This window comes from Phalacrocorax carbo, chromosome 3 (assembly GCF_963921805.1).
Source record: "Phalacrocorax carbo chromosome 3, bPhaCar2.1, whole genome shotgun sequence".
In the NCBI taxonomy this organism is placed as follows: Eukaryota; Metazoa; Chordata; class Aves; order Suliformes; family Phalacrocoracidae; genus Phalacrocorax; species Phalacrocorax carbo.
Genome location: NC_087515.1, coordinates 117,634,502 through 117,655,496, shown reverse-complemented (window position 1 = coordinate 117,655,496; position 20,995 = coordinate 117,634,502).

The following is a 20,995-nucleotide window of genomic DNA, read 5'->3' as shown; positions in this document are numbered from 1 at the left end:
ACCCTGACAACCTCCTCCTAATGAGCTTCCCTGCAGATAGAGAGAAGAAACAGCTTTGATCTCTCAAAGTGAAGGATCTGAATGAACCACTGTTTTAAGGAAAGGAATCTGATTAGGTCTACTCTCCTAGTAATCAAAGTCACAAGCTACCATTTGAGGTATTTGTGAAATTCAGATAAGATTAGTTGCTCCTCGGATAAGCCACTGCAGTCAGTAGGAGCTAATTTTGTCTGGGATAAAACCACAGGAAGTATCACAATGGGAAATGAAGAATAATCTTGGTGAATATTTTATAGGGTAGAGCACCTTCTACTAGAAAATATAAATCAACTTTAAAGGTTTGTAATCACTGTTACGATTAACAGTTCTCTCTCATCATCATCATTATTGTTGGTACTTGACAATGTGCTTTAAGCTGTATGAAATTTAAATGAAAGGCAGTCACATCTCTAAGTAGTCCAAATGATAAAAAGAGGACATATTTATTTCTTATGACAACTCCTTGAAGTTTGTTAAACTCTCTTATTTATGCTAGAGGCATATTTGACTTGAGAGTACCTCTTACATTTGGTAAACATGGATACCAAACAGATGTACATATGTATATAATGAATAATAAATAAGCTGATAACTTATATCAGTTTCCTTCCCCTTATCATTTCTTTGCTGCACTGGAAATGGGATAGAATGGCATCTTCAGAACTGTCAGCTGGGAGGCAAAAATAGACATATTGGAGCTTATTTTAGATCATTTATGGAAATGAATTTTTAGAGAAACGGGGTATCTGAATGAGGAGCACAAGAATATCTCTGCCTGAGAAAAAGGATTTTCTGAACTGAACTAGAGGTCAGGTTCGGGTCAGAGCACCTCCTTGCTGCTGTTTTACCTGAGGGCAGCAAACAATACATGCAGCACGTGCCTTTTTTCTGATTGACAATTTTAGCCGGGACACCCTTGAAAAATGAAAGTGGTGATTCAAATATACAAAGGAAGTAAGATGAATTTCAATAAGGTAAAAGAAAATCAAAATGTTAGTTTTAGATTATTCTAAATTTTTAGAATTTGTAAAGTAATAATAATTGGTTTGTTAAGTAAAAACAAACTGAGAAAAATATCTTCAGCAAAACTCTTTCCACTGCTGAACAGGAGTATTCTTCTGAACAGATTCTGACACTTAAGGGTTGTACAAAGGACCCAGAAATGTATTTTTTTTTCTTTTGAAACTATTATAAAACACCTACGTTAATTTCCATCAGATTTTGAGTCAGATTTCTAGGAGGTGAAGGGGGGTTGTGGAGATCAGTGACTCATTTCAAACTGTCACTGTTATTTGTGGTCAGCCAGCAGCAACTGATAATGGAGTATTATCTGCTGAGAGAAAAGGAGGGTAAGAAAGGGTTTATGTTTTGTTGTTCTTTAAAATGAATTACCCCCATCAGAATGCAGCCTTGAGAATTTAATTAAGCAGCTGCCTAAATACTGATATTTAAGGATGTTAGGCATCCCATGTCAGCCTACTAAACAAATGGCACAATAAAGATGCAAACTGCTTTGTCTGGTTGAAGGCTGAGCTTTTTCACTACTTAGTCCTCAAACCATCTGGCTATGTTTGGAGAATGTGGGATGGTAGCTGCTCTAACTCTTATCTAAGGATAAGACTCTCACTGTCAAACATGTGCACCAGAAAGCAAATATTACACTCTTTTAGGCTTATAAAGTCTTGTTTCTCTAGTGACAGAATATGTTCTGAAGACAATAAATCCCAGGGCCTAAATGGTAATATTTTTCAGTGATCTCAAATTTCCAGATCTTTCAGTGCCAGTTCAGAAACAGTGACATTTCTTCAAGAAGCAGTATTCATCCAGTTATACTTAAGAGGACAAGATAATCTGAGGTTTCTCAATTATTACACAACTCCAGATTTAAAGAGGGGCTGATTCTCAACACTTTCTGAATAACTGGGGCTCCTTCCAAGTGGGTTTTTCATTGTATGGGGTTTTCTTTCAGCTCAGATACCTGAAATTAAAAGCCATTTGTAAAAATGTTGGCTCTACGAACTCAGCTTCACATCCCATCACCACTTTGCCCCTGCCAAAAATCTCACATCACTTCATTTCCTTATATTCTTACTCTACAGTACCAGTCTGCACTGCTTCCACTTTCATTTCTAACCATGTTCTCCACACTGCCACTTCAAATTAGACTTGTTTTCTAGCACTGCTCCTCATCTGACACGAATTCTTCACTTTCCTTTCAACAGACAATTTTTTCTGATAACCTCTTAGAAGAAAATTCACATACAAATCCACATTATGTAGCAGCCTTATTTCTAACTTCTACATGAAAAATTAATTGAGTGTAGGAAAAAACCAAGTGTGCTAGTGACCTTTGTAGAGGTGCCTGGATACACGGAAGAAGAGCTATATGAACACACCCATGATCTGTGTGAATCATTAGCAGTTCTTCATGGGGGCCACAAACTACAGTGTGGGTGTCACCTGCCAAAATTATTTACCCAGACTATTGTGACTTAAAAGAGAGTTTCAGTTTGGACAGATACAATTCTTCAAAAAATTTGGAGGAAAAATATTGGTTTTGTTTGAATCTAACTGTGTATATTCCTATTAGTGACTAATTCAGTGTAATAGGAGCAGATAAGTATATTAAAGCTTCTGATGCACAGGTCTCTCTTATATGAGGCTGAGGAAGCTTCTTCAGACTAGATTTAGCCTAGTCGGCGGGGCTCACTGTTTCCACAACACATGCATTTCACAGCTTTCTGGGAGAAAAACTGTTCAGTGGAGATCATAGATGATGGGTTCACACATCTGTAAAAGTGGGCATCTAGTACCAAATTTCTTATTAAATTACAAACTAGTGTAAAAGCACTACCTTGATTTTTCTGTTGAATATAGTTTGCCTTTCCTGGCACTCATAATTTTTTTCTCCTTTTCAAATTCATGCATTTCTGAAAAAGAGTTAATTACTTTCCAAAGTCCATTTTTCTTTTAACTTTTTTAATGAAGTTTGGAAGAATTTAGTTTCTTCAAAAGAAAGGTGTGCATCTGATGTTGACCCTTCAGACAAAATGAGATAGGATTTGTCTGTTGATTGCAGGAACGTAACTCTCACCAAATGTTTCTACTGAGGTTTTTTGTTGTTTAGGTGTTTTTCTCTACTGGAAGAAAGAAAATGCTTCTTCACTGTATTTCTGCATTTGGCTTTGAAAAGGGCAGGCCTCTGCCTCCAAAGGGGAGGATATTTCAGCCTTTTTATATTGGTCAGTGCTTGATGGAAATAATGAGGTTCAGAACCTTTGCTGTGAAGCACTAGGGGACACATCTCATATTACAGGACACATTTATGTATATGGTTATTTTTTGTAAGCCCAATAGATGTTGAACTAATTTATGTATATTCCTAGGGTCAGAGATTTGAGTGATACTCCAATACAGCAATGATGAGCCCATCCAGGTGGATGCTGGATGCCTGCTAACTGGCCAGCATTTGCACAACCAGACCTTATGCTTTTCCCATGTATATTATTTCCTGATTTACAACATGAAACAGATTAAATACCAGATGAGCTCATTTTACAGGTGCATGAATATAAAAGCTGCACTCCAAGAATGCACACTGACTGTAGTGTGCACTAGTTTCTTTGGCAAAACTGAGGGGAAGAAAACACAGCCATTATCTACAGTATATACTTGCATATTCCACAGCAATGTACGTACGCTATAGGCAGAAGAAGACAGTCTTCTTAAACCTGAAGGCATCACAAAGCAAGTGAATATTGAGCAGTCTGGTCCCAAATTACCACCTTATGCACTAGTTCAGTATCAGTGGTCGTATTCCCCAAACTACATCTGTAAATATATTTTAGGTATAAAGCAAAAGCCAGCTTTTGCTATTGGGTCTCAAAGAATTGTCCCAAATGCAAAATCTTTGGAACATCCGTACCCAATACTGACACACAAAGAAATCTGGTTTGAGAATTGATTTGGCTGAACCTGGTATGTAGTGTTGATAAATTCGTATCAAAGGGCTGTGGCGATTTTGGTCAGGAAAGCTGACTTTTCTTTGGCTGTTATAACGACTAATAAGATTTGTAACTGTTGGCTAAGAGGGATTCAGTTTTGAACAGCAAGAAAAATGCATACTTCTTTTCAAGATGAACATAAATTATTACTATTTCTTAAGGAGTGTTCTGTTCTATTATGTGGCCTATAAGAACTTTTCTATCTGGAAAATTACATATAGCATAGAACAAAGTGTGGGTTGTTTCTTTTTTTTTTTTCTCAAGGGGCTTAAAATTGATCTTGTATTAGTAGGTTAAACACATTCACTTCTAGAAGACATGACAGCCTGAAGTAAAAAAACAATTTATAGGTGAAAGGGTTATCAACTGAAGAAAATTGTCCTGACACCAGTCTCCTGCAATCGTGGGCAGATGAATTATGTGATTTTAGATGAGATCTCTTTGGTAAATTTTCCAGGCTAAAACAAAAAAAAATTAATATTCATTTTTCAGAAGAATTCCTGTCTTGCATTTGTCCCCCACATAAGCAAAGAAATAAAATTCTTTGCTTTGAAAAAGAATGTTTTTATAAAAGCCTTTAGTGTTTTCCTGAAAAGAAAGGCCTACGTCTTGTTTTCTTTCTAATTCTAAAGTGCTTGTGCATACACGAGTCTACTTCTATGTGCCCAGACACATATATATTTTCTGTGTATGCATGGAAAATATAGATATCCACACTTGCAGAAAACTAATAGTTAAACAGTCTGGCTTGAAGTCTTTTGAACTACAAACACTTTAAGCAGAATTCATCAGGATTAGGTCAAATTCTTTGACCTGCTCATTTTTAAACAGTAGTAGATCTCAGTTTTATTTGATGTATTTTACAAAGGCAACCTTGCTGCTGTTATGCAGCAAGTATTGTTTTTGTCTGTCAGCTTTAAACCATGTTTCAGAATATTTGCTTGCTCTTATGGATAAACATTAAAAAGAAGAAGAAGGAAAAAAACCCAAACCAAAACAAATCTCATCTCTCTCTTCAGCGTAGCTGAATTCAGGTGGGAATTCCACACGGTTTTATAGACTTCTCACTTTACTATAGGCCAACCATTCTTCTGTGGATTAATTTCTTCTCCTGTAAGAAGAGGGATTAAAATAGATAGAAGTATTAGTGGAATGCCACGTCTGTGAGTGAACTGTGAGTGGTAGGGATTGAACCAATGCACTGAGCAACTAAAGCTTTCCCTCTCCACATTGAAAGACCCCAAGCTGCAGTCTAAGTGGGAGCAGGACTCTGTAAACCTCTGTAAACCCCCAGGAGTAATTTCAAGTCTCACACTTGCCCACGATAAGCCTTGGATTTGCCTTACAAAGCCTCATTGCATAGAGGAAGATTATGAAAAGGAAGGAGGATAACAGGATCCCTCACTCCACAACAAGGATTAGATGGATGCATCCACTGAGCACCCCTGACAGATAAAGAATAATGGCACCACTTCTAACTTGATGTTTCTTTAATAAAACTGAAATGAAAGTCTCAGCCCAAGCATGGGCTCAGATCAGATAGTTTTGGCAAGCTGAATAACATCCAGCCCTTTCTCTAGCCCTGAGGCAATGCTACATGTTGGCCTCATCCCTCCTACTCAAACTTCCTACCCTCCAAAGCAAAGCAGTGCATTCAAGCCACCCTCAGGCGATGGACCCTGCCCCATGCCAGCTCCCAGGCTGTGCTTAGGGCAGTCCAAGTGAGTGCCCGCAAATCCAGCCAGCCCTGAGCCAAGGACTACATGGGTTAGGTGGCTGAGTTTCCTTATGCAGTTTGTTTTAATACTGCATTCACTGGGTTAGTCCCCTGTCCATCCTTCCTTGTCACACTGGTTACACTCAGCAATGCTGCTTCTGATTTTTGCCTGTCTCCTCTTGGGTAACATCATAAGAATATTTATCACCAAAGAACTGTGTGAATACAACATGTAACAGCACCTGAGAGTTGTTAAATAAAGAGTAGGAACAAGAACCTTGGACTAAATCAGATGTAATACTTAAAGCCTTTGTGAATACTTAAAAGCCTTTGTGAACAAGGCTAAGCCAGTTTACACAGCCATGCCTCAGACGACAGGAAAGGAGGTGGGAGTTAAAACAGAAAAAAATGCAGAAATTAGTCATGAGTGACATTCTAAAAATACAAGCATATGAAAATCTGAGGTGCTTGAAGCTCTACAGAACCAAAAGTGTTGTATTGCTGGCCTAATCATATCAGGTAGCTGAAGTCTGAAGCACCATATCTGAGTTTCTCTGGTTTTGGTGTCAGTAAAAGTACAAAACCTGTGGTTGGGGAGCAGCTCTGCAGAAATGGCCTGGGGGTCTGGCCAGGGGAAACTGCAGGAGCCAAGGCAGCAGCCAGGGCCACCAGCAGGCTGCAGGCCAGGAGCTCCAGGGTAGGAATCATCCCTGGGACCACTTGCCCCGTGAGGAGGGAAGGAGGGAGCTGGGCCTTTCAGCATGGGTAAGGGGCAGCTTTGGGGAACCCAACAGCAGCCAGCCTGTGCCCCAGAGAGCAGCAAGAGGATGGGTAGCTTTCTGCAGTGTGGCAAGAGGACGAGAGACAGGAGGTATAAGTTGATACAAAAGGGAGAGGAGAGGTTGTGCATGCTCCATCCTTGGAGGCTTCCCAGACCCAAGTGGATAAGCCCTGAGCAACCTGATCTGACCCCATAGTAGACCCTGCTCTGAGCCTCCCAAGGTCCCTTCCATCCTGAGTTATTCTGTGATCCTATAATACTACAAGTTCAAACTGAATCATTGGTAATCAGTGTTTTGTGTGTTTATTTGCAGTAAAGGCTCCAACCTTCTTAAATTAATCATAAAACAACATAGTTTTATTAAGGACAGTAACTGTGGTTTTTTACTGTACAACTTTTTTTCTCGCAATGCAAGGCCCATGTTATAAAGCCAACCCCAATTTAGTGTTGCATTTTATGTTCAAACCAGAAAAAATATCAGAAAGAAATAAAGATGAACCAGATCCTCAGCAGTTGCCTAACTCTAAGCTTATTTCTATTGCACAGAAGCCAACCAAACCAGCAACAGGGTAGTGCCAAAGATCATCAGAACAGTCTGCCAAAAAAAAGCCTTAGGCCTTGCTGCTGCTACTGGAAAACCCCAGACAAATGCCTGGCAAAGAACTGGCCCCGGACTTACACATTGTTATTGTGGAGGAGGGAATGATGACACAGTTTCCTGCACAATATTTATACACTTGTGCCCTGGAGCCTTGGCTTCTCACTCCAGTGGATATAAGAAGAAAATGAACAGCAGAAAAGGCATTTCTGTTGCCTAAGGTGTCGTTGTGACTGTTTGTACTTTTTATTCTCTTTCTATTTTACATTAAATTCCTAGATTCCCACAATGATCTTATATCAATGGGAGGATGCCACCATCACACAGAGTTTGCCACCACCAAGAGCAAAGCAGGCAGCAGCTGATGGAGAAATAGGGGCATCAGAAAGGTGATATGAGGTGCCGCACTCAGACAGAGAGAGTACTGAGAATGAAGCCCAGGTCTCCTGACTCCCTCCTATGTGGGCTTCATCCTTCCTACTCAGCTCATTCTCATCCAGATGGTGACACTTATATTGCTGTGTAATTACAGCAAAAGCCAGTCCTTTACGTGTACTACCACATGTAGGCTCCTAGCCTTACGGATGTCTTTTGGGATAAAGGCATATATAGCTTGTACAATTTATGTCAAACCCATAATTCCAATGTCATTTCATATACACACTTGTTACAAGGTCACCAAAGGATATTTCTCCCAGGGCATTGCCTCATTTTCTTTTAATCAGTGTAACTGTTCCTGGATTGTGTGGGGGATTTGGGGGTGGGCTTTCATTGTGAAGTAGATTTAGATTATTGTGAATAAACTGAGGGATTTTGCATTATAGAGAAGAATTGGTCAAACTCTGAGAGACAGAACGTGATCTATTAACATGATAAGAACAGAAGTAATTTTTTATAAAAGATTTTGAGATTACGCTTAAAACTCTATGGGTGCTTCCTGAAATGTGCAACAAACCTGTCCTTGCAGGTAAAGTAACTTTAATTAAAAGAGCTGCTCTTCAGATCTTCTGAGTGGTGGAGTTATATTAGTATTTATTTTTTCTAATTCATAGGCATGTTAACAAAGTTTAGGATCCTTCTAGGCTAAATTCTGTGCATTGATATATTAGGAGACAGTTCAGCTCAGAAAAATTTACAAATGAAATGGACAAGAAAGGCAAAAGGCTGAAAAAGTGAAAGATGCAACAAGTTATTTTCGTAAGTAATCTATCAGGCTGGCAGCAGAGACTAGCCACTTTTATGTTTCAGTCTCTGATTAAACCACATTGTCTACTAAAGAAGGAGAAATAGTTTTTAATCTAGCAGAATAACGTATACAAGGTGAAGTAGATTCTGATTTGTTATATGGATGTAAGAAGGTAAAGTAAATGGGAAAAAATGCAATTTACACTACCATACTAGGATACATCCTCAGGTTTACAATAATAGAAGCATACTAAGCAGCCACAATTGATTCAGTGTGGCAGGACCAGACTATTAGGAGCAAAACCTGTCCCTTTCAAAAGTTTAACCGCTTCTACTAAAGATCTGTCAGCATGACACTTGTTAGCCATCTACTTCTTACTCCAGTCTAATCTAACCTGACATGTATGCAGGTAGTGTGGTGGCAGAATACCAATGCTGGTACTTTTAAAACAGACAGCTGTTTCACTCAGCTTTTATTTAAAGTACATGAAAATTGGTGTTATGCTGTGAGCAAATGACTGTAGAACAGAGGCCAAAAGAATGCTCTTGAACGAGGTGGAAATGTTAAGTTTTCTTAGTGTTTGCCATGAATTTTGTTCTAGTGCCAGAGCAGTTTCTATGCAGACTTCTTGCAGAGTGAAGCAGAAATGATGGCTCTACTGCAGCTTTTTTTTCAGCCTGTAGCAATTTATCAGCATGATATGAATCTCTGAAATGTCTAGCTGTTGCTCTTCTCTGAAAACACAGTACAGCTAAGACAAACAGTGTTGCTTTACAGAGAAAAGGCACAGAAGGAGAAACACAGGTTCTAAAATGACAGTCACTTTTCTTCATTCTGAAATATTTTTTACTAGAAACAGAAGTTCACAAGCAGGAGAAGGAAACAGAGAAGACGCCATTTCTCTGTCTTGGAACAGCTGAGGACTTCAGCTTTATATACTGCAGGAAAAGAGATGCTATTTCAAAAGTTCAGCACAAATGAGACCATGTATAAAATAAAATATGTCTCTGTGCAGAATGTCAGAGACTGCTCTGCTGAATTTATTTTTTAAAATAGTTCTTGTTTAAATAAATAGTCCCCAGCTGAAGAGGAGTTATTCCTTCAGTGAGGGCTGAAGGGTTTAGAATACATAAGAATGAGCCATTTCTCCAGGAATTAGAAACAAGAAGCCCACCCCCACCCCCCCCAAAATAAAAGGCAATTGAAATATTTATCAGCTAAACCAACAATAACATCAGATACATATAAACACCTCTCAAAAAACCGAAAATATTTACTGAAGGACAGCAGCTATTTGCCTTTGCAACATGTGAGAGACTAGCACTAACTTCCCTCTGCAGAATGTTGCATTAACAGGCTTCCTTTAAAACCTAGTGGGAGTAAAAGAACTCTTTAAAATACACTCATTTTTCAAGGTCAAACCTGAAACTGCACTCCATCCTGTGGCATTTTAGAAGGCAGGACTGAAAGCCCAGTGGGCCTTCCTTGCTTTAACCTTCTTCCTACCTTGGGAATGAAATTTAGTTGTGCCATAGTCTGACTTCTTTTTCACCTAGAGACAAATCCATAAGGGTGATCTCCTTTTACCTAACTTAGACTTCCCAGAGTTTTCTGTCTAAATCTAAGTTAGTCAACCTTTGCTCATCATAGCCAAAAGAAAGAAATAGATAACTCTTAGGAGCACAATGATTTCAAACTCTGATAGACAGCTAACTTTCTGCCCAAACTAGGTTATCTAGGAAAAAAATCCTGTGCATGTCTCAGCTGTGCCCTTACTCCATTGTAGAAGAGACCTGGGTGCTCACCTATCTCCTTCCTTCCTCTGGATTCCATGCAGGGAAAACTTAAGCAAAACCACTCACCACAGGTCAGTTTAGTTGCAATTAGAGATAACTGAGATGATTTGTTGTCTTCAACATATGACATGATTAGCTGTCTCCGAAGAGACATTTGGGGGGTTGGGGGGATGTGGGGGGAGGGGGAGCAGTGCTCAGACCTAAATGATTGAATCAAAATTAATTTCAACATGTTTGGCATCTTGCACCCCATGATTTACTTGCATTATGCCAGACAATTTTTACAATTATTATATTGAATGATGTAATCTTTGACATCAGCGTCCATTACTTTGTGTGTTGAAGTCTTCTATCTGCTTATTGAATTTCTCCTCCATGTGTGAAATAGGTAAGTTAATTTCACCTAGGTAAAATCACTGGGAAAAGATAGGTTAGAATTAGTTCACTGGAATAAAAATCTGCACTAATAAAGGTTCTACAGTCAGTAATTAGAAACCCATGAAATTTTCCATTGTACCATAGAAAATAATTATGTGTTTGGATGTTCTTTATTGGATGGTTTTATTTCTGTCATGAAACTTAGTTGGGGTTTCCACTCTGGGAAAACTGTTTAACAGGAATCCCCACTTCACCTGTACAGGAATCAAAGATATGTGACTCAATGGGATGCTTATTAACTAGTTTTCTTACAAAAATGTTTCTTATAGATTTTTAGGGCAGACTTTACTCGCAGGTTAGTAGAACATATACCTCTACACAAGTTTCTGAATATTCTTATCATCTAGAATAAATTTAGATATTTTTTTTTTCTGCTGTCAACAAAAGCTTCAAAACCAGGTAAAATTCCAGGACAATTTTACAGGATTAACATAAACAAAATGTTTGGATGTGTTTGTCAGAAAATATTCATATTTTTCAGTATAGTCCATATATTCAGAAGAACAATGGAAGATTTTATATATATATATAGTTGGTTTATAAAATTCTCAAAATTAGTTTTCCATGTATTAAGTTACAGATTCTGGTACTCTCAAGAAATCAGCAAGAGTAAGACTGTCTGTTCATGTTTGGGGGGTAGTTTGTAGAACAACACCCAGAAAAATGGATACAATCCAGCCTAGGAATTATGCCTTTGAAACAAAATCTGTGGTGTAGAAATGAATAACTACTAGAGCACACGGCTGCCAACTCTGGAATTTAACATTCCACATTTCACTTAACCATAAAAAATGAAGAGGACCCATGTTCAAAGGCAAATGTAGTAAAACATTAAATTAATTTTATAGTGTGCACATTATAGGTCAAGCATGTCTAAAAGTTCCCAAAGCAAACTGCAACAATGTCACTGAAAAATGTTTAACATGGAATAACATAAGCAAAACACAATAATAATGTCTCCTCATTATACTTTTAATAATAGATGAGGTAGTTTGGAGCATATATCAAAATCTTCTCTGGCTTTTTCTGGACTTAGTTCTAATGATTTAACTCACGCTGACTAAACTGTTACTGATAATAAGGACTCATCCAGTTCAGTGCTACTTTCTTTTAGATAAGTTATTACTCAATAAGAGCATTCCCATTGCACCATAATGTTACCTAACTTTGCATTTCAAATTTTCATCTTTTTTCTTTTAAAAGACAAAACATTTATGGGTATATTCACATTATTTCCCAAACTCTAATGGAAGAATCTACAGCTAGGTTATAAAAACAGGGGTTCCCTAACTCCAAGAATCCAGGGCTACAATTTAGCAGCAAATACTGGTCACAAGTTCAAGAATGAAAAAGTACATATGTTTTTATGAAACTAAAGACATGAGAACAAAAATAATAATTTCCAAGTTGCCATCATGGTCAGGGGACTGGAGCATCTCCCTTATGAGGAAGGGCTGAGAGACTTGGGTTTGTTCAGCCTGGAGAAGAGAAGACTGAGGGGGGATCTCATCAATACCTATAAATTTCTAAAGGGTGGGTGTCAAGAGGATGGGGCTGGACTCTTTTCAGTGGTGCCCAATGACAGGACAAGGGGCGATGGGCACAAGTTGGAACACAGGAACTTCCACGTCAATATAAGAAAAAACTTCTTCCCTGTGCGGGTGCCAGAGCAGGGGCACAGGCTGCCCAGGGAGGCTGTGGGGTCCCTTCCCTGGAGACATTCAAACCCCACCTGAACGCGTTCCTGTGCCCCCTGCTCTGGGTGTCCCTGCTCAAGCAGGGTGGGTTGGACAAGATGATCTCCAGAGGTCCCTTCCAACCCCCACCATTCTGTGATTCTGTGATCATTCCTGAATAACATTCCTGTTCAAAAGAACTGGAAGCATCCATTTCTGTTATTAGTGTATTCAGCTGTCTTCTTTTCTTACTGTAATAATAAGAAAATACAATTCCTATGATAGAGAGTCCCTGCATTTATTTAGGAGATAATGACAGAAGTTTTTAGAGTTACTAGCATATCAAATGCACCAGAAAACCTGATATTAGGAGTAACAGATACCCGATAAGCTAAACATGCAGATAGCCTTGTTATGGTTCTCTTTTTTTCCCCCTGAAATGCTTTGATTCTTCACAAACATTAGATTATTACCTAGGGGTCATAGATGCTATCATGAAGTCAATTACATCTTAAACCTAATCAAATACTCTGAAGTAATCATAGAAGGTCTCTTCTCCCAAATTACTACTGATAGAATGAGAGGAAATGGCCTCAAGCTGCATCAGGGGAGGTTTAGATTGGATATTAGGAAAAATTTCTTTACTGAGAGAGCGTTCAGGCATTGGAAGAGGCTGCCCAGAGAGGTGGTGGAGTCACCATCCCTGGAGGTCTTCAGAAAACATGTAGACGTGGCACTTCAGGGCATGGTTTAGGAGGTATGGCGGCGTTGGGTTGATGGTTGGACTTGATGATCCTAGAGGTCTTTTCCAACCTTAATGATTTTATGATTTTTTGATTCTAATCTCAGTTAGTCCAAAAGACTGAAGCACAAAGCCAGGCCTGCATAAAAGCTTGCGGAATACTTGGTTCTGTTGGGGGGGAGGTACAAATCTGGTGCCTGAGGCACCTGAAATTTTCTTTGAGAAAAAAACCAGCAAGGGTTAAAACATAGGGAAAGCTACCATTTGTAGTTTGCATTACCTTTCTTTGGTATAAAGATTATAAATCAGTCAACAGCAAATTCTAAACACTGCTGACAGTGAGGCAAGTGATAATGGATAGAAAGAAAAAAGGATGAGGGAGAATGATAGAAAAAGGGTAGAACAAGTAAAGGAGGTCATGTGGTCAAGGGAATAATCTAAAGTCAGTCAGTATATTTTTGAAGTGTTTACCTGGATCCCACATGATTGTTCCATGCAAAAGAGCTCAGTATCTCTCAAGTCTTCCTCCTTCACTAATTTTCTGAGATTACACCATGCAGAGAGATCACCTAGGTTATGGCCAGATTAATGAATAAAAATGAAGAGTCAACTATACAAATGTGTAACAGAAATCAAAAGACCTAAGTAGCTGCTAGGAACTTGAAGCCTGGTTCTATCATCACTTAGTAGGTGGGATTTAGATAGCAATCGCTGGAACATAGCAAGATTTCATAAAAGCTCAGAATTTATGAGACTCCCCACTTATGCATAATTGAAAGATTGGGAAAGCTAGCCTGGATTCCAAGATCGGTGATAGCAATCATGCAAAACTCAGTGGGTTTGCAACTTGTGAGTGACACAGACATTTTCTTCATTTAAACTAACTTTTCATAATATATTATCTCAAAAAGACATCACAGCATGAAGATTTTGTTATCTAAATTTACGCCTATTTGCACTGATGGTGCTTGGCCTTCGGCCTTTGATACAACAATATAAAGGGTATGAATTCATGCATCACATTCACCTGTGTATTTTTCCAATTAAGCATGCCATCAAAACCTGGTGTAAAGCTCTCAAGATTGACCAAGCATGCTTTGTCATGTTCGCACTCAAACAAGTTATCACTGAAGAAGGAGCGTTATGAATAAGCCCTAACATAAAGTACATGCTCTGGAAGGCCTCTGAACAATACATTGCAGTAACACAGCATGTACCACTGGTATAAATAAAGTATGGAAACAAAATAAACTCTCATGCTTCAGGGCATAAATCAACAAAGGCTTTACACTCAGACTAGAAGTTAAAATTATTAAATCTTGCCATTCAGTGCATGTGCATTGCCTAGCTCAATGGGATCACCAGGCTCCTACTGTAGTACTGTGCGGCTGTAGTAACATGCACTACAAAAACAAAGTGTGATAATTGCAACAATAGTTTTTTTCATGAGAGTATAAATAAACCTTTCCCTATATGTGAGGAGGTTCAAATGATGATCTTTTGCACTGTCTTCTGAAGTATCAGCCATTACAAAATGCCTCCAACTGCACCCTCAAATTCCCAGGTATCTACACAAGCTACATTTACATTAGCAAGGTTTGATGGGAGTGTATATATTAAGCCATTAGTGTTGAAGATGTAATAACCCCATTATACACATTTCAGGAGCTTGGTTTTGAACTAGCTCTGGTTTTGTCCTGTAAATTTCAGCCCATTGTCACTTGCTGAATATTAGGTGCAATGCCAACGAGCACCCTTTGGTTTATATTGACCCAAAAATTACTGATTACTGGTGATACAAGAGCACTCCATGATGCAATCCAAGATGCAGTTGGAGGGGTTAACTGGATTATTAGCTTCAGAAGCATGTTCCTGACCTGAAGTAAATTGCTGTTATAGACACACTAGTCTTGGCCTGAGAGAGCACGCCAAAATAACACTGAAGTGCTCCATCTGGAACGCCTGAAGGAAAGTCCTAACAAGCCCCAGGTGTCACAGAGCCTTTCAGTGCACCCTTTGAAGCCACCAGGAAAACTTACACTCCGGTGCCTCATGACATCAAGCAACCTGAAATGCAACACTGCTGTGAGCATGTTCCTGTGCCGGATGTCTCTTCGAAAGCTGTGTAGCAGAGGCAGCACACAATGCTCTCTCATTTGTTAGTGTCTCCGTGTTACTACACTAGCAAGAGAATGCCCCAAAGAAGAAGGATTCTGCATACTGCACAGAAATCCCATCTCAAACTCTCACTAATAAGGACTAACTATCAAGTCTGGCTCCTTAGAAGGTGTCAGTCCCTCACTGACAAATGGGAAAAGGCCCGTGAAGACAATCACATCTTTCCCTTTCTTCCCATCACTTCCCAGGCTTTCTCAAACCTTGTGCTGCCCTGACTAGGGGTCTCTTTTCTGGTATTGGAGTCTGAGTGCCAAGACCAGGTTTTCCAGAGAAGCCAAATCTGTCTAGCAGCAAGGCACACCAGAGTTCAGGATAGCACCAATACAATTTGATATCAACCCCAAAAACATGCATGTAGCCTAAACCATTGAATCTCTTGCCAGCTTCTGTAAGTAGTTATGTCCAGTGTGTGCTCACAAACGCTAGGCTGCTGAGGCCAGCCCAGGCAGACATGCTAATTCTGGACACACAATGGATTCATTATGCAAGAAAACAAAAGCACACAGGTAGAAAGTAACCTAGTGGGAATGGGTTTAATTCAGGAGAAACCACATATTATACCACTGGTAAAGATTCAGCCCATCAGTATCTGCCTGCCTTTTTACTGTTACCTTTAGGTTTGAAATTCTGAGAAAGACTGAAAACCTATGGATACCTTCGGTGATCTTCCAAGCATCTACTGTGGTGACAGAGAACCACCTCACACAGAATAAGTTACGCAAGCATAAGTGCTTTTTAGCTGCTTGCATAGTTTGTCGCTGCTAAGTTCCAGTTCCCTCCAACTATGGTTGCTTAAGAGACCCTTGCAAGTCTCCTCATACTGCCTGGATTTTGTGGAGTCTTAAACTCAGAGTTGAAGCTGACTCCTTGATGCCTTTCTTTCTAAGGAGACAGACTCATGTGTCAATTGTCTTTTACACACCTCCTGAACCGCTGATGGTTGCTGAGTCTTGGTAATGCTCTTCCTTGGGATCTTGCTATGAGGGTTTACACACCAGAGGACAGAAAAATTGTTGTGGCAACGTTAATACAGTTTTGTTCTCTCTGGGAATAAAATTGTCTAAGTGGACTATGTGTCATCAGCTGCTGTCATGCCTGGGGAAAAAGGCTTTATATGCAAAATTTCCCAATACTATCATACAAACACACAGAGGCACATATTAACAACATTAATAACACATTAGCGACTACTACTAACAGTTCAACCTGTGAACTCTCTTAATGCTGGACAGGGCTTATGAACGCCTTCCAAAAATTAAAATATTAAAGCCTGCAGCCACATGCCAGTGAGATGAAGGGTATTGTGAGGACAATGATGCATGCTGTCTGAGAAGTCAAGCCCAAAAGAAAGTTCTTTTTGGTAACTAAGGAGTCTGAGCCCCTGGGATGGTAGTTAAGATCACCTTGTCCTATGTCTTCTGCCATGTACACACAGAAAATAGTCTTTAGTGGATTCATGTCCTGGTAGAACTTTTCCTGTCCCTCTCCCTCTTTCTTTTGCTATGAAGTAAAGGTAAATACTGTGAATTAAGTAGTCGCATATTTAGATATGTTGGGGAATTATGTGGTACCAGATGGAGCAGGTAAACAGTTGTGGTGGGCCCTGGAAGGTTGGGCTATACAGATTTGTAACCTCAAAGTCTATCTGAGAGCCAATGTTGGCATAACTGGGGTAGTTTGGTGAAAACCTATGTTCACGTGGATTTCATGCTGGAGCACCATTATGGGTTCATTCTTCTGAAGTAACAGAGCAGTGCAGCTACATACAGAAGACCATTGGTCTGAAAAAAACATTGTGGCTTCTAACTGTATTATATTTAGCAGTCTTTAAGAAATAGTCTTTAAAAATGCAAGAAACATTACTATTTCTTGGAATAAGTGGATTATTTGGAAATTTAGCTGCATATGTAAATTGGAGTTAAAACAGTATTAGGGTTATACATTTTATCTAATTTTTCTTCCATACTGTTCATCAAAAGATAAAGCACAAGAAACCAGAATAGTGACTCAGTCGAAGAAAAACAGTTTTGCTGTGTGAAATTGTATTGTTATCAATTGCTCTGTGGATAATGACTTCAACAGACATGTTCTCTCACTTAAATGATTTTCTGAATTTGGGTTAGAGTGCTTATCACTCTGTAAAAGTCATCCATGGTCATTTGGGTCTTACCACTCTCCCTCACTATTTTCACATTAGTTCGGTCCTACCAAGAACATTATTTATGTGCACATCACGGAATAAAGAATTTATGAACTTTGAACAAGCACAAGAAGAAAAAAATTCATACTTGAACAGCTCAGTTAACAGATACCTCAAAACAACCTTATTTTTTCCAGCTATCCTTGCTGTCTTAATTATTTGAAGAAAACATACAACCCCTGCCCCATTGAAGAAATCTTGGATTTAAATTAAGCATGTGTTTAATTTTTCTTCATGGAAAGTAATGTTTCTGCATATTTTTCTTTATAGAGATATGTAATGTCTCTATATTTACTATACTATAGTACACTATATTCACTGTTTAGTATATGCGTACATATGTGTACACAGGTATACACCCATATATATGCGCACACAAAATATGCGTATCAGCAGACACAGTTTTGAAACGAAAGGATTTGCACAAAGGTCAGCCCAGCCTTTTGCTCACTGGTGTTTTCACAGTGTACCTTTAGACCCTTTGATGTCAGGGTTTTAGCTCTAAAATGACTATATAACCAAGTTAGGAACAGTGAGCAGAAGCATGAGTTAAACAAACGGGTGGACACAAAAGAGCGTTGCTCAGGTTTGGGACATTTATTTGCATGACTACTTGTTGACCAAGGTGAAAAGTGCAACAGGCTTCTTGGACTGAACAGAGTGTGTAAACAAGCATGAAAGAGAGATTAACTCTCACCATTGAGAAATGTTTGTGCTCTTGAAATCAATGGGTGATTCCTGACAACAAGAAAAGGGCAAACATCTAGACAAAAGGCTCCAGCCTGTGGTTTGTATTCAATCAGCTCTTAATATCAGGTAAACTTGTTACAGATACACAAATTACTCATGCCCTAGGCTGTGATTTCACTAAAGTAGGAAGAAGTGTTAATGTAGGTAGAGTAAATATAAGCAGCAGACTGTCTTGTAACTGATCTCTCTTTAATCCTCCTCGATTGATGACAAATTGCCATTTACAGAATGCTTTGTGTGAATGTAAGCCCTTCAGATAACAGACACCCACCAAGGCAGGGAGCTGCAACAAACATGCCATATTCCTACTCACTAACCAGCCTAAACAAACAAGTAAATATAAAGCAAAACACTTCGCAAATGTCAGGAACCTTTTTATTTTTCCCTGAAGTATGGCTGCTGTGAACTATAAGAAACTAAAGTTTCTATATGTCTTTCTTTAAACAGGTTGCTGCAATGTTAATACATATATTGGTCTAAATTAAAGACATGAAAGATTATGTTTACAGAGGATTTCTCCTTTTAAAGTTCTGATTTTACTACACATGCAAAGTTTCCCTCAAATCAAGTCAACAGGGCTGCAGTAGGAGCTTCCTGTCTGCAGAGGAGTCCTGTCATTCACGAAAGCAACAAGTGTCTATCAAATATCAAGATTTCTGTTAGAGGCAGTGAGTGACTTTTATTAAATAGCAAGTTTTAAAAGTTTTAGCCCTACATATAAATCTTGATTTAAATACAACACCATGGCTAAAATGCTGCTGCTACGTGTAAGTAATCCCATAAGGCTTTGAACACCACCTGTTATACTTTGGATTCGGTCTGTATCAGCATTCTTTTATTTTGAGAGGCTGAAATGGCAAAATCAGTCCCACTGAAACACTGATTCAAATGTCAGAACTCCTGGTCTTCTAGAAATCCCGTTGAGCTCTTCCAGAAATTTACACCAGAGCAGTGGAAAAATACAGTAGGAACAAAGAGAGTGAGAGTGTTAATGACTTAAAGATAGCAAAAAAGGCTGGCTTAAGTCTGAACTGTTACCTGACTAACATGCATGTGAGAAGTCCCCTGCAGTTTAACAGAGAATAAAATACATAATATACACATAGGAACTCAAAGGTTCCAGCATGGTCAGGACAGCAGCGTGTGTTTTTAGGACAGGTTCCTGAAATATTACTGGTTTATAAAAATCCTGTATCCTTGTGGGGTTTAAACCAATATTGGTGTCTGCTTTGTACAAAAAGAAAGAAAAAAAAAAAAGGGGGAAAAAAAAGGTCAAGGTGTTTCTTTCCCTTCTGCTTAAGACTTAGATTACATTTAACTTGATCAAAACCAGATTGTAGCCTGACCTGGACATACACAGGGGAGTAGGGAGGGTTAGAGCATATTTTTATTGCTTCACATTGGCTAGTGACAGCATGGACAGCATGAGAAAGAGGAATTCAGGTTTAACAAAGCTGCTTAGGAACAAACTTATGCTTTGTACATCACAGCTGCTGGTAGGTCTCACACGTTACATATATGCTGGTAATGTGTCAGTCCATCCTCTGGAGATGATACCAAAAGCCTCTGTAGGTTGTGTCCAGCTACCTAAATTCTCTTTTTACCTAACACAGGTGAGTGAACTTAGACACTGTATTGGGAACAAGCTCCTGGAATCATAGAATTATAGAATGGTTTGGGTTGGAGGGCACATTTAAAGGTTATCTAGTTCAACCCCACTGCAGTGAGCAGGGACATCTTCCACTAGATCAAGTTGCTCAAAGCCCCATCGAACCTGACCTTCAGTGTTTCCAGGAGTGGGGCATCCACCACCTCTCTGGGCAACTTGTTCCAGTGTTTCACCACCCTCATTTTAAAAAATGTCTTCCTTATATCTAGTCTGAAAGTACCTTCTTTTATTTTAAAGCCATTACCCCTTGTCCTATTGCAACAGGCCCTACTAAAAAGTCTATCCCTTTCTTTATTATAAGCCCCCTTTAAGCACTGAAAGGATGCAATAAAGTCATCCCAGAGCCTTTTCTTCTCCAGGCTAAACAATCTCAACTCTCTAAGCCTGTCCTCAGGCTGACATCACCTGATGGAGAGGTGTTCCATCCCTCTGATCATCTCCGTGGCCTTCCTTTGGACCCGCTCCAACAGGTCCATGTCTTTCCTGTACTAAATGAGTGTGGTAGTAGGCAAAAGCGTGCTTTACTTTTATTAATATTTATTAATACTTTTTATTACTGTACATAATGAAGTATGAGTATTCAAATCCATGACTTGGCTTTGTTTTATTTACTCATGTGTCCAGAAGTTCCAAATTGGACTTGTTCAATCCAATATCCATAGCTTGTGCATTTCCAAGCATGAAATGCCGTTGGCCAGACCCTCAGGGGATGCTGTGCACCAGACTGAGCTAACTGGCCAATCTTTCATCTATTGTCTGGTAGCAAATGAAACACAGGGCTCTGGAAAACAGAAACTGAAGCTCTTCATACCACCTGGCGAGAATCTCAGGTCAAAACAGTCTAGTTCAACACAGCACTCCATGGTACAGAATTAGGTGTCTAATTCAAGGTAAGATTAAACTGTCTCTAAGTTAAATTTAGGTATTCAAATTACTGGTTCTCAATTCCACTGCATTTGCCTGGGGATGCTCCTTTCCTGAGTGCAGCATTTGGCTGGGTCATACAACCTGAAAAATATGTGCCATGGCCACACAATCAGCTGCTAGAGAGTAACTCATGCAGTGGGACATGGCAGAATTGAGAGGTTAATGTGGGGTAAATCACCACTTCTCTGGAGAGGTGGGAACGCAAAGGCAAAGAATTACTGTTTTCAAGTCTGCTTCTGGAGAAGAGAAGATATACATGGAGGTAGGGCTAAAAGCATAAATTACTCTCTCACT